The sequence below is a fragment of the Choloepus didactylus genome, chromosome 10, assembly GCF_015220235.1.
Source record: "Choloepus didactylus isolate mChoDid1 chromosome 10, mChoDid1.pri, whole genome shotgun sequence".
In the NCBI taxonomy this organism is placed as follows: Eukaryota; Metazoa; Chordata; class Mammalia; order Pilosa; family Megalonychidae; genus Choloepus; species Choloepus didactylus.
This window is the reverse complement of record NC_051316.1, coordinates 73,761,321-73,776,807: the sequence shown is the minus strand read 5'-3', so window position 1 is coordinate 73,776,807 and position 15,487 is coordinate 73,761,321.

Below are 15,487 nucleotides of genomic sequence, written 5' to 3'. Positions count from 1 at the left end.
TTATAAATTGCATGTAAATATTTCAATTTATTAATGAAATAAATCAACTCAAATTTACATTTATATTTTGCTTCTCTGTGCATTGTTTATAGCTATATTTAACATATATAGTTATGTATTTTATGCTCACACATACATATATATGTTTAGTTACAGTTATCTAACATGTATTGTTTATACCGTTATATCATGTAACTCATAGAGTTTGCTTACAGATCCACATATCTAGAGGCAAAATTCAATTAAATTCTCATTCATGGAGGGTAAGGGAAGGCCTACTAGCCTTTTGGATATGGAGAAATTTCCATGAATTTACCATGGTCTCTTAATTTTTCAAATGAGATACAAATATCAAGGATGAGGCACTATTAGCATCATCCATGACAGGCTTAAGAGTAGCAACCAAATACTACAAATAGATGTTAAACATTAGTTTACTACTCAACAAGTATTTTTCTGCAGAAAAATTTTAGCACTATAACCTTGTCTTGGGAACTATGATTTAAAAGTGAGTTTTTAAAAATTATTTATTTTTGCAAAGGGACATTGATCTTTTTTATGGTGCATCACAGGAAATGGAAAATATCCAACATCAGGTGGAATTTCTCTCCCACAGGGACTGTATATTCTGAAAACGTCTATAGTTATAGAAGCTACTATACATGTTCACAACCCCAGCTTATCGGTGCCACAGCACAAACTTGTTTAAAGGGATTAGTTTAATGCCTACTTTCTGAAGACTCAGAAACATGAAGTAACCTGCCCAGAGATCTTAGCAAATGGCACATACATAACTAACTCTGGCTTCTAACTCTAAAGCTTCATTTACAATTGGGGTGTAAGAGTAATTTATAATTTTCCATAATTAATTGCCACAAATATATAATTTGCATAAGAAATCTTATATTTGCTTGTAGTAATTTATTTATACATGCTCTTATTTTGTGGAAATCCTACTTCTAGTGTTTCTAAACATGTTCTGTTTCTCAGTGAATGTTTTTGTTTTCATTTTGCATTGCTCGTTTGGGTCTCCAACAGTTCTATAAAAGGGGGATATTAATCAAGTGAAGGTACCATATGCATTTGCAAATGAAGGTCTCAGTAAAGAAACTGGAAAGCAACACAGAATTCTGTGTCCTTCCCTTTAATTTGAAAACAAGCTAATATTTTTAGCTGCAAATCTTGAAAGCAACATGTGTATCCCTATTCCTAAGGTAGAACTTTCCTCTTCTCCTTAACAAGGGTTCAACCAAATAATATTTAAACATTTTTTTCTGAAATTATCATAAAAGTTATTAAATAAAAGGTAAATAGTAAAATACATTTTACAACAGTTATACTCACAGTCATAAATGTTATATAACAGCTGTATATCAGTTATATAACAGTTGTAGTTATATATCTACAACTCTAAATATATAGAGAAGCATGCAGAAATACTCTTTAAAATGGAAAGAAATTAGAATCACTAGAATCTAGGTAGTAGTTATTTATAGACCATTACCTTCCAAGATAGTTAACAACTATCTGCCTGATCAAATTGAGGATCTTCTGCTCCAGTAATAGAATTCAATGTTTTTCATAAATTCAGTAAAAACACATGATTTCTATACAAGTAAAAATATATCACTAGAAAATATATAATTTAATTTTATTTACATTTTATTACCCAGGTTCAGTGTAGATGAGTAGTGCCTTTAAGATTTTCTACCCATACATGTGGCACAGTACAAGCAACCCTTTCTAAACCGACAGAAAAAAAAATCAGAATTAGTTCTTAAAGCACTTTTTAGGGCTTTGTCACTTCAAAATCAACTATAGCTCCTATTTCCCAATATTTGTTCCTCATTACTGGACTCTGGATTGCAGACCTATTCTTAATCGATTCTATGTCTCCTAGTGACCTCTCCACCCTGTCTCTGTGATCATGGGCTAAATCATTATTTGTCGCCAGTTTTCATCTCTGCCCAGCATCAGACTGAACACGCTACTTGAAAGCAGTCCTTTGCCTAAAGAAATGGCTTACCATAAAAAACGTTGGTGAGAGAGACTAGGATAAAGTAAAATGTTAACTCTGTTAATATTTTGCCAGTATATCCCAAGGATAAATGTTTAATGTTTAGCTGACCCAAGACCCTAAGTAAGTAGAAAACATTTTACTGCAACCTAGAAAAATATCTCTTAAGATCATTCACTTCTTGCTCTAATTTCATATTCACTAAATATTCACTCAACACACACATTTTATTCCTAAGCATAATTTATAATTAGCACTAGAATCAGATTGGAACAACAAAAATGAAAACAAAAATCCCTCAAGGTGATTGTAGTCAAAATACGTATACACAAATCACACACACATGCACAATAATGCCTTTCCACAGAACTCACAAAATCAACTACCACAGCTAATGGAAATTATAGCCCTTTTGTCCATCTTTAATTTTCCCACATTTGACAGAGGCATGGGTACAAGACATGTTTTGTTTTCTTCTAAATTCTATAGAAAACAACAGCGTGAGCATAATGATAAATGTGAAATGACTGAAGTGCTTCAGTGATGGGAAGACAACAGGAATACAGGGAGATGTGGACATGGTGCCACGTAGCTAAGTGTAGCTGTGTTGTCCAATTTTTCAAGAGAAGTCAGACATCGCTATTCTTTTTTTAATAAAAGCCACTGATTTTTAGATGTTGGTGACTAATTGATTTTTTTAAAGCACAGTTTGTGCCATCATTCTGCCAGATCTACAAATGTTGAGGCTCTGTTTTGGCCACCAGGAGGCTTCTTTGTTAAGAACAAAAGTCAATTTAGACAGCCAGAAGAAACTGGTTTCTTTCTGGTGTATTACATTTCATGATACTTGGAGTCCCATTTCTCTCACCATGTTTGAAAAATGTTGCCAACCTTTCTAGATTTATGTGAGGAAGGATATCTTTCCATATGGAGAATGGGGGCAGATGAAATAATGGGGGCAGGTATATGGGAACTCGGTGTTTTCTGCAAGATTAAAAATATTTCATTAAAAAAAGCATATCCAAAGACGTGCTCAAACTGGTTCAGCCCCAACTGAAATGGTGAAATTTTCTTCAAGAACCAGACTATTTGCAGCGTCTACACCCATCAATGTCTCATTTAAGCCATTTCCTGTAACTTCATACCTCTTTTTGGGCATGTTTTGTTTCTTTTCTACAAACTCTAAAATTTCTGTCCTTCTTACATGTGAGAACTTCTAAGCCATTTAAAGACACTCTTGGATATGACACATTAGCACCTGCTGTTGTAACTCAAATGCAGTGGGCATGAAACAGGTTAAACAGCAAAGCCCTTCTGTAGTTAGATCATTGAAAGTATATAAAACTATACTGAAAAATGACCTTTTGAATAAAGTGAGAAACACTTCCTAGAAATAATCAAGCTAGAAAACGTCCCTTAGCCACTTAAAACCATGAGACAAAGGAAGGGTATTTTCAGAAGGCATTGACAAGAGGAGGGCATATGGCTTTTGGCATCTGCTGAGTGTGTGCACATTCAACAAGAGTCACACCTCCAACATCGCCGGCTATGCACAAATTTCTGCAACAGCAATTAAGGACTGAAATAGCAGAATGGCAAGAGAGGTTCATAGTTAACTCAAAACTATTATATAGTGTTAGTCATATGTTTATCTCTATTAACTCTTTAGTAAATGGCTAATAGTTTGAATTTTAAGGTATAGGTTTTGTTTTTCCTCAAAAAAGTTTACTGTTATCCATATCAAGTCATCTGTTAAAGATAAGATCTTAGTTGGATTAAATCTCCACCACCAGGATAAATCTATTCTTTGTTAATGATCATTTTTCACATTAATGCATGTTAACACATGTGCACTGTTATGAGGTTTAAACAAATTTATAAGTGCCAGCACTTAGCACAGACTTTTGTACATTAAAAGTCCTCAATATATTATGCTAGATTTGAATTTGAATCTTGGTGAATCAAAGCATGAAACATCGTCTCCCTTGAAGAGATCTGATAAAGAAATTGGCGCCCTTCTTATCTTTCCAAGTTGGAATGTTCAATAAGCCATTACTCTCAGAAACATGAGGATTGTTTTGTATGACTCTTTACAGTGGGGTAGCATCTGACTTTGGGGATTAAATTTTAAAACATGCTCTTTCACAAACTACTGTATGCGCTGCCATAATCTTATACTGATAATAGTCAGGTCTTAACCCACCCACCATCCTTTTCTTATATTGTTGAATTTACATCAATAACTGGTAATAAAGCAAATATGGGAATAAAAATTTTTATTTAACTTCATTTGCTGCTAGGGCCACATTGATGTGTCCTCTCAGAGGTCAACTAGAGAACTGTCTTATAGGTTATTGGCTTGTTCATCACAATGTTTAATATTTCTAAGCTGATCACAAAGAAGCACATTCACTTCAGAGACTGATTGGTATGTCTTTGGGATCTGTTTAAGTCATTCAATCCCAATATTTTAGTATCCTCTTAAGAAAATCACTGCAAGATTCCATCTGTATTGCGGCATTTTCTCAGTTGCCGTCTCGCTGGTTCTGATAGTTCTTTAATACCAGTGGGTCACAGAGTTCATTTCATCAAAAAATCAAGACTTTTGTTGTTGTTGTTACTGTTGTATATCTGTACATTACCAGTGGTTTACAAATGATGTTTTAGGTTTAAAAAATTTTTTTCACAATACATTGCATCTCTTATCCATGTTTATTTTTTCATTTATTCCCATCTTTGTGTAAATTTCCACCATTAAAATAAATTCCTTGATTACTATATTTTTATGTAAAGGAATCTTCCTGGGTGGTGTAGATTCCATTCCCCAGTCAGTAGATTAATAGACTATATCAAAATTAATTTCAGTCATTATTCCCTTTTCTCATCTTTAATAAGTTACTTATCACAGCCACAAAGTTATTTTACTCTGAGATATTATTAGTAGTCATTAAAGATTAAGCAATCAACTCAACAATTTTATGCAAGGGGAACTTTTAAGAAATCTCCACTTAGACCTTCTTTCTACTTCACTGAGAACAGACCAGCCTAATTGCTTGAAATTTGATCAGGAGTTACTGTGCAGACTTTAATTGAGAAACGGTTGATTTTGACTTGAAAAATTACAGTTCATTTCATCTCCTTTCCCCTCACCAAATAAAACCCATAAAAATGTTAGAATGATGTAATAGTATTAGAAAAAATGCAAAATAGCTTCCCCACTGTTTGAAAGGAATACATTCCTTAAACAAACACACACTTCACTTTAGCTATGAAAGAATTATCTGGAGGGGAGATGAAGATGAGATAAAAGCTTGACACCTCCTCACTGAGAACACTGGCCAAAAATTCAGGTTCTGAAAACAGACAGCCCTTGGTTCAAATCCTGGCTCTTCCCATGTAATAGCTATTTGGCCATAGCTGTATCACTTAAATATCTAATTATCGTTCCAATGATAGTAGTATATTACTCACAGAATTGATGAGGATTAAATGAGATTAATGCATGTAATTCATTTAGCATAGTAGCCCACAAATAATAAACATTCAACAAATATTGGCCGTGGTGGTTATTCACTCTGGCATTTTTTGTTCTCATTTTCATTGCTGCCACTACCTAGGTTGGCAGGGCTAAGCCTTTAACAGATCAAATATGTTTATAAATTACTTAGTTTGGGTCCTCTTTAGGACAAATATGGTAGAATAGAGCCTTTAAAAATGGTCTGCTGTGTACTAATGTTAATAACATAGGAATGAACTCAGTATAAAGAGTAAAAACAGGCAGTTTACAGAATCTGAAAGATGAACCTGCTATGTCACAAATAGCTGCCACAAGTTTGTAGGACTTGCCTGGATCCCTTCCTACCAAATCCCTGGCACCCCTGTATGTGGAAGATGATAAATTAACAACTATTCAAGATCCACTTGGTTCTTATCTGCAAGTGGCAGAAACTACTCTTCTGCTTTAAGCATTAAAGAAATTTACTGAAAGAATTTTGGGAAGCTTACAGAATTGCCAGAAAGGCTCCTGAATAAAACTTGGGACATGGGCTGAGTAGCAGCCAGGACCACATCTCCTGGAACCCCAGACTCTGCCAAAGAATGTTGAGCACCATTCTTTTTACAGCCACAGATACCACCAAACTGATGCCAGTGGCCCTGCTGCTGCTGCTGGCTGTATGAGTGGATTTTGCCCAGCATCTGCATTTTTGATTCCACTGATAATAATTTAAAGATAGTATATCTGATGGGCAGAACCTAGGTCACATGCCCATGCCCTGTTTGCAAAATTAGTTACGCTAACAGATATTTTCCATTTTTAATGTTTATTATAGGAAGTAGCCTTTGCCTTCGAGAAAAATCTCAAAGGTTGTAAACTCTCCCAATATAGAGAAAGGATTTAGATTCTTTTCAGATCAAAAAAAAGTGTTCTTTGATGGTAAGTAGAGGAAAAACCAAATATGTTATTCCTTTCCGTTTGAATCTGTCCTTTTTAAAGTCTTTACATCAGGTTTGGGGGACTTGTCTCTTCCTCAAGTGATTGACAATCAAAAGTTGGTAACCTTTCTAAGACTATCCAGATGATTTATCTTAGTTTAAGTCGATAACATTTAACTTATATAACAGGAGTTACACATATGCCCCAATGTAAAGCTGCTAGCCTATTAGTTGTTACGAGAGATAGTAGGTACTGAGAAGAAACAGTTGAATTTGGCAATATTGAAAAGTGAAATAACTTCAGCAGACCAGCCCATGATTGAGCAAAGTTTCCTTTTCCCCACTTCTGAGTCCTTTGATTCTTAAGATGCATGTTTTCCAAGAAGCCTTCTGTACAGTCCCCTTCCCATCCTACACAGACAGGTAAGCTGCTCCAAAACATTGTGCATATGTCTTTATAGTTGCTATAATATTTAGAAATTCTCCTTCAGCTTCATGCCCCTTTGTTCTCCCTACCCCACTGTTTTCACTGATGAGTTCTTAGAATATAGTCATGCTTCAGTCATGCGCCTTCACAGTGATAACCATGGTGCCTGAATCATAATAAATCATTAATAAATGTATGTTGAATGCTATATTTGTAGACATATTCAAATATCCAAAGCTCAGTGGGCACACAGAGAAAATAAAAATTAAAGTACACAATGAAAGCATCTTGCAAGGTCCTAATTTAAGTATTTTTGATATATAAACTACTTTTGATTGCTTGGGGAGGAATTAATATAGGGTAGGAATCCATATAGGGACTCTAGACAACTGGAATCAGAACTGATAAAAGATATGGGCAGATTGTATTCCTTTCTAGTTAGCAGCACATAAGGAACAGATCGCAGCATGCCCTAGCTTTATAATAGCTCATGTTTATTGTGCATTTATTTTGTAACTGTGCTTGATTTTTCTTCTTCCATTTATTTCTCACAGAAATCTTGCGATGAAGGTATGATTTTTACTATAGAAATAATGAAATTGAGGCAAATTCATAGTAATAATAATGATAAATTATTTATTAGTGAACAAAGAAATAGAATGTCATTCCTCTCCACAATTCCTTGATGCCCACAGTATCATGTCCCTGATGAATTGCTGTTTACATATTTTTTAAAAGAACATTTTAAGATAAAATATCAGATATCCTGGACCTCATTCTCTGGGTATAAGATTTAAAATCAACAACCGATCCATAGAAGAAGTTCATACTTACCCAAAAGCCTCAAATTTTCTGAAATTCTTGAGAAATTTCCCAATTGTCTCAATAACAAGTATCAAACACAAAATGTGAATATAATAGAACTAAAAATATTGATACTATTAGCAAACTCATTAAAAAGAAAATAACATAATGTTTTGAATTGGAATATATTACTTTCTTCAATGACTACTCCCACCCATAGGGTTCTATATAAGTAGTTATAAAGATCATTATATGAATTTTGTACACTTTCACATGAATTCTTCACACCTTCTCACTCCCTTTTTGTTCTTAGAAATCACTGTAGTATTTAAGAAAGTATTCTTAGTAGAACAACCATCATTTTTGATGCTTTACTTATCAGTCCTATATAAGTAATTATCAGTTACATTATTTGTCAATCAGAAGCCACTGAATATTCAATTGCAGACCATCTATAGTTTCTTATCTGGATCATCTAAGCAATATATAAAGATGGTGAGCAAGCATAGTCATCATCGAATCACCAATTTATTCAGGAGTCCTTCAGTGTGCCTTCTCCTCTGCATTATCTATGATATCTGCGCCTTCATGCCTATGGATGTCAGCATCACACCTATTTTCAAGAAGTTTGGTATATGTACAGAAAAAAAAAACCTATTCCCTTTGCAAAAGTGATTTTGGAGACAGAGCTTATTGTGCATTTAAAAGGTTCACTCATTCATCAAAGAGATAATTCAGTTTCATCTCTTTTTCTAACCCACTTAGCAACACTTTCCTGATGAGCATAGCAATTCTACCATTATGAAAGAGAGTTAGGTATTGTGCTGACAAATGTTAAAAGAGCTAATGGGCACTCAATGTTCCATTCTTCAGGTGTTGGGTGTTCAATTATGTTTTGCAATAATTGCTTAATTAGGATAGCAGCTAACCCCAGTGTTTTAAAATTTTCCACCATATTGCTCTTTACAGCAGAGAATAACAAACCTATACAATTTTGATTGCGAAGATATAACTTAAAGGAGCTTGTCACAAGAAATAAATGTCTTTCCTCTCACCCATTTTATGCTTAAAACATATGAATTTTTTATATAATTGGTAACAATGTAGAGCTTTATTTTAATATAATATGTTTATAAAATTGCTATCTAGGAAAATCAATGCTCCAGGAAGTTAGGCCAGATGTACCACTTAATCACATATTGTCAAATACCAGCAACTTAGTGCCTAATACCCCTGAGAACACTCTTGCTTGAGAGGAACAGAGAGATACATAAAGAGAATATAACATGACATAACATGAATAAATCCTCTATGATCTTAGTGGTATACTTGATGTCTCCCAAAATTGTGCATTCTTGCCACACACCTTTGTTCCCACATCATTTATATTGACTCATTGGATGGGATACGATATAATGTGGAGTGAGCTAAGCAATGATAATCAAGGGTAAACCATCTGAACATAATAATTTTAATATTTCCAGCTACCTTCTCTTCTACTCAATAATCTCCTATCCAGATTTTATGCTCCCACAGGGAAAGAAGTCACATTTTAAACCTTTGTGTATCTCCCTCTGTCACTCCAATACCTATAAAACACAATGCTTTACACAATATAGATATTCAATAAATGCTGATTTCTATTTCAGGAATTTTTCATTGGGAGGTTCTTTTGGCATTTTCAATGATAATATCTTCATTGTATGAAAAAATTACATGTAGTGCAGAATATGTATTATCCCTGGAACCCCTGAATCTGAATGCCAGTAATATTCCCAGATATTGGGACAGTCAGAAATATCTCTGCATATTCCCACATGTTATTGAAGGTATCAGCACCACCCCTCGTGGAGAAATAATGAAAGTGTCCATAAACCCAAAAATAAATCAGCACCAAGTGAAAAGGAACAAAGAAAGGAGTTTAACCAACAAGTGAATCAACATCAGAATGGTAAAGGGGAAAAGAACAACAAAGGAAAGGGAAAACAACATAGAAAAAGAAAAGTCCAAGAAATGAAAACTATGAATATTCCAAGACCCTCAAAAATTCATGAGCCACTTGGGTCATTGGTTTAGGATTACAAAAAATTCAATTAGCATTCAATTGTAGGCATCTAACTACCTGTGATACATAGACTATAACTTGACTAGACTAATAAAACTCTTAAAACCAAAACAAGGCCTCAAGAAAGGAAATATATAATAAAGGCAATAGAACACTTATTCCAGGCAAAATTATGTAACTATCATCTTTAAAAAGGATGTTGGTATTTTTGCCTTTCTATTTCATTCTTTTGGCAAAATTTATTGAACCATCAGTATTTGTTATATGTTGAATTAGATTATGGGGACAGAGGCTCCTCAAATTTCAGGGACTTAAAAACAAATTAGCAGAGACATATAGGCATTCTAAATGACACGACGATAGTAGTTTACCAATGTAAATTTGAGACGCAAATTTCTACCTGGGGTGTAGGGTGAGTAAGAAATGGAGAGAAAAAAATATCTTTTCCATCTTTAAAAAATGAAACTCTCACTAACGTTGATCATTAAAAGTTTCATACACATAGTTTAAAATATCTTTAAATATTTTTTCTCAAAATATTGCACTATTTTCTCTGAATATGATTCTAAATTAAGAACCATAATGCTCAGAAAGTATTGGTTCCACTTATTATTGAAATTTGAACCATGTTTAGGCAAATATAGTACCCCAAACTAGATTATAAGAGCATTAAAGGTAGGGTCAGAGACAGCATTTAACGAAGGTAGAATGAAAATGATAATTTCAATAATAATTGGAGTAGAGGAAGGTTCCCTGGATAGCCAGGGAAGAGACCTTTGGATAAGGCTGCTTACATGAGGTGGAAGGTGCTTGAAAATTGTATTTCTTTTTATTACAGACTTGCAGAGCAGCTGTTCCTGCTAAAATAGTAAAACAAATCGTGCAATGCTTTCCAGACTTGCTCACCTCTATTTATTTTAATACTTTGCTGGGAAATAAAGGTTAAGGAGAAAGAAGGTCACTTGGTCCATAGAAATTTTAAAAAGCAAATCAAACTGAAATGTTCTGAGGGCATGCAAGGTAAGAACAGAGCTGGGAGTTAAAAGCACAGCAGAGAAAGCCTCTAACTCCTGAATCAGTCATAACCTGGTTTCCCATACTATTTAGTTTCCACTAGGGATGCAGCTATGTACTCTCTAAAGCCTCCCTGGCTTTTTTTTTTTTTTTTTCCCCTAAACCTCCACTAGCTTTTAGATGCATTTTTTCCTAGGAAACACACTTTTGTGGTTAGATATTGTGCCCACTCTCCTCAAGCGTGACTTAAAAGGAATTTCCTGTTAATAGTCCAAACTGGACCCAATTGAACCACAAGAATGTGTTTCTACAGGCTAACTGTTCAATAAATAAACAGGAAGGTTTTTGAGTGGTTCATTATGTAGCATCCATAATATCTTCAAGAGTAGAAATGCATTTTCTGTGAATTCACTAGCCTGTTGAATTAACCATACCTTGACGGTTATTACAAATCAGTGTTTGTTTACACAAATACATTCAAATGTCTCAAACACTCTTTATTATATGAAAATGTGTGCATTTGATTTTTGTATTAAGATAAAGTTGGAAAAAAGAAAGCAATTATATTAAAGTGGTAGGGTATTGAGGAAGCTTATTTTCATCTATATTCAATATTCTGAACCTACTTTGAAATTTTTTTCAACAGGTTCTGTCACAGTCAGTATATTGCATATACCAGGTGCACTTAGTTTTAGGGTTTACAGGGTGGGGTTTCAGATGGCATAAAACTTCAGTGATCCTAATTCTAATTCACTTCTGGCTTAAATGGTATATCTTGTAACCTGATTCTTCAATAAAATTAAAGGAAACAACAGCAAAGGATAACAACAGCAGCAGCTACAACAACAAAACTCTGATGGTTCTGAGGATCAAATAAAAGACTATCATCCCCCCAAACTCTTGTTTTAGAAATTGTAGATATTTTTGTGGATAATGTTTTCCTATGTTGCTGAAATTTTCTCCAAACATCAGGCTGCAACATTGATATTTATGACTAAAACTACACATCTGGCATTTCTTCTCACAACACCACTTTTCCCTGTACGATGGCATGTGATTGTACCTTTGCTCCTCACAGCGGGAAGGTCTACTGTGAGGGAGAACTGTGATCCCCTCTCAAGAGGTTTGTCTGTGAGGAAATAGTGTTACTGCACAGAATGCTAAGCTTAAATATTTGCTTATTAAAACTCACTGAAATCCAATCATAAAGATCTATTTAAGAGAGAAATACTAAAAGATTATGATGATTTAATATTTTCATCTGCAAGGGTTCACTAAAAATAATTAAGAAATAGTTACACTTAAGATCATCATTAGAAAAAACGTTATCCTATGCATACAAATTCTAAATTTTACGTATCTAAAGTGAAGGGATAACACCATGTGGATAGTTGAAACAATTCTTTTCCTTAAAGTATGTTTTTAGTAATGGTTTCATTTCTGTTTTTTTTTTTTTAAATGGCATTTTCATATTTGCAGGTTCTCATGGAAATATGCCCTTTAGAACTCTCCTATAAAAATAACATTTTTTATAGTTTATAATATTGTGGGGTTTTATCATTGATTATCTACCAAATGTATTACACTTAGGCAATCCAAAAAGATATTAAGACAGTAATGAAAAACCAGTAGAGTTATGAAGATTATTTCAGCAACAACATAGAAATACTGAGCTAATTAAGAAGAATAGTACACTGTCCTTCACACTGAACTTCCAGGGTGTATTTATCAGCTATTCTGTGGGACATTCTCAGTAGATTAATATACTTTAATTCACAAACACTTTTTAAGTGTTTAATATGTGCCAGGAACTGTGCTAGGCAGAAGAAATACAGATATACAAATATAGAGCAGAAAAAAATCCACCCCCTCCAAATAATTATTCTATACTTTTGAAATTCTAAGGATGAGTGGCATGATTTACTTGTAGATGTTTTCTGTGCCCTGACTCATATCCACTAGGCCTGCCTGTGATTTCAGCACAGCGGACAGTTCCACTCACGCTGCGCCTCTCCCTGAGGCTGCCCTATGCTTTCTGCCCCTGGCCTTTCTTCAAAGTCACAGGAATCTGTTTTCCCAGAAGTTCCCGGGAGCTAAATCCCCTGGAGGCATATATTAACCAATGGGGAGGGGAATAGGTGTAACTAATCCTATCTCTAGTTCTTTTTTTGAGAGAAGCTAAGAAAATCAGTGAATCGAATCTGTATGGAAAAGGATGAACAGAGTGCCCTTCAGATGCCAGGCCCTGTGGATACCAACAAATGCACCAGATATTACTTATTATGTACAGAACATAATGCTACTCATTTTATTTACATTCTCTCTAACACAGCAATTCTGTAAGGTAGATTTTACAAATGAGGAATATGATGTTCAGAGAGGTTAACTAACTTCCCTACATTCATTCAACCAATAAATGACATTTCTGGAATTCAAAACCCATTTTTTTCTAACACTAATGTTCTTAGTTACACTAATAAACCATGATAACTCATCTGTAACAGATAATAAGTTGATTTTTTGGACAACATCCTCAAGGAGCTTATAGTCTAAAATAAAGATCAGCAAGTAGCATATAAATGCAATTCAATATGAAAGGATATATACATAGAAAGACAAAAAAAAAAAGAGAAGACTGGTTGCCAATATTTTCTCCATACTTTTACATGTACTATTTATTGGATCTTTCAGTCACTTTACCTGGCTTCAAGATATCAAAATATCATCTTTTCTTGTTCTGTGGTTACTTTCCCTTCTGTTAGCCTCTGGCACTGCAAAATGACTGACTCTTCCTGCCCTGAGGTAGTAGAAACTTATAAAAGCTATTAACATCCACAATTTAACAAGGCAATTACTCTCATGCTTTATACCCTTGAGCTTATCTTCCAGACCTCAGCTTCAGAATTTCTCCTCCAATTTGATCCCTGCTTCGACCCTTTAAATGTGTATACCCCCTGGTCCTCACTCCTGATGCCTGGATCTCAGCTTGATTCTGGGCATCTGAATTACTGATGACACAAATGACAGAATGATACAAATAGGCACATACATGGCTGATTGTTTCTGCTTCTTAGAAGGCCTATGAGACACTTCACCATTATCATTTTTCTTATATAGCCAAGACCTCTGAATGCATATAGCAATAAATAATGAATTTATATCACTATTTTCTATACAGAATATATCTTATATAAAAAAGAAATATCTATTGCACAAGTGGAGTTATGGGTGATATTAACATTTTCACTACATAGTCTCTTTCATACATTTCCAATAAAATAGAACATATTCACCAGTAGGATAGAGAAAACTCTCTCTTGGATCTTGTCTATTAGTGCATAAGTGAGGCATAATAATGTATCCCAAAGTCAAACGAACCTTGAAGATAGTAATCCATATAGCAAAATATTCTATCATTATCATGTTTTTTAAGGTTATAAATTCATCCTTAATTTATTCACTAATCATCCATTTATGATGTTTGCATTACGTGCTAGGCAGTTGAAATGCAAAATGTATACCCTCAAATTTCTGTTCTCTTATTTTCCTTTTCCCTCTTTTTCTTCCTTTCCCTTCTGCATGCCTTTCTCCCTCTCAGGTAATGTAGTATACTTGCAGTTTGTTATTATATATAAAGAAAGTAGAATCCAGTTGTGTTGCAAAATTATTTTGACTGCTGTTTCCAATACAGTCATCACTCATTTATTCCAGAACACTTTCTTTATATCACAGGGAGAAAATAGCTACTAACTAGTCTTTGTATTAAAACGTCATTTGTCTGTCACACCCAAAGACATCAGTCCTATTTGCTTTCAAATGTTTCCTGATGTCATAACTATTACTTGGGCTTCTGGAAGCAGTCTTAAGGAATTATTTTTCTCATTATGTAGAACAAAATTTGCAGTCCAGATGGCAGAAGGAATTAAACGTTAGTGTAAAATGTGAATAGACAAAATAACTGGGAAGAAAATGAGATTAAACTCTACCCTGAAAAAGCCTGCCTGAGGTCTCAAAGTTGAGAGCTTCCCTGAAATAATAATTGTACAATGGGAAAAAAAGTTAACTTCTGTCATAAAATTTTAATACTGCTTAGACTGTACTAGAAATTAGATGTTTCAGATATAACTCCCAATGCTTACTTTCCGCTCTGGAAAACAGCATTCAAATGGATAGGCAGGATAATATTAATCCATCTCCATTGACCTGATGGAAATAGCATTATTTGGCAGCCTGAGGCTGTTATCATATGATGTTGACCACACAGAAACTATGAAATATGGTTAACGATCTTCTAAACAGGTCTTGATTAACTTCTAAGCAAGCTATATTTGGTCAATGACTCAAAAATCTCTTTAGTCTTAAAATACTAAGTTCTGCAATACTCTATCATCCTATCTAATAAGATAAATTCTCCATTATCAGAGATTCTTTTTATTTCTTTGATTGATGCATTTATTTAACAGCTTTTGATGACTATATTTAGGAGAAAATTATCACAGATTAGAAGGGCCAATCACACAAACACCTCATCCCAGCAAGGCACAGCTCCTCTCTTTCTACTAAGCTGTGTAACAGTTCACTGACTCAAATCATTTAGTTTTTATTAATAGACAGGATATCTGTGGCATATATCTAAAAAAATCAAGCCAACAATCCTTTTAGAGTCACATTTTTCTCCAGAGTAATTCAATGAATTGTTATAGTATGACAACTGCATGATTTCTTA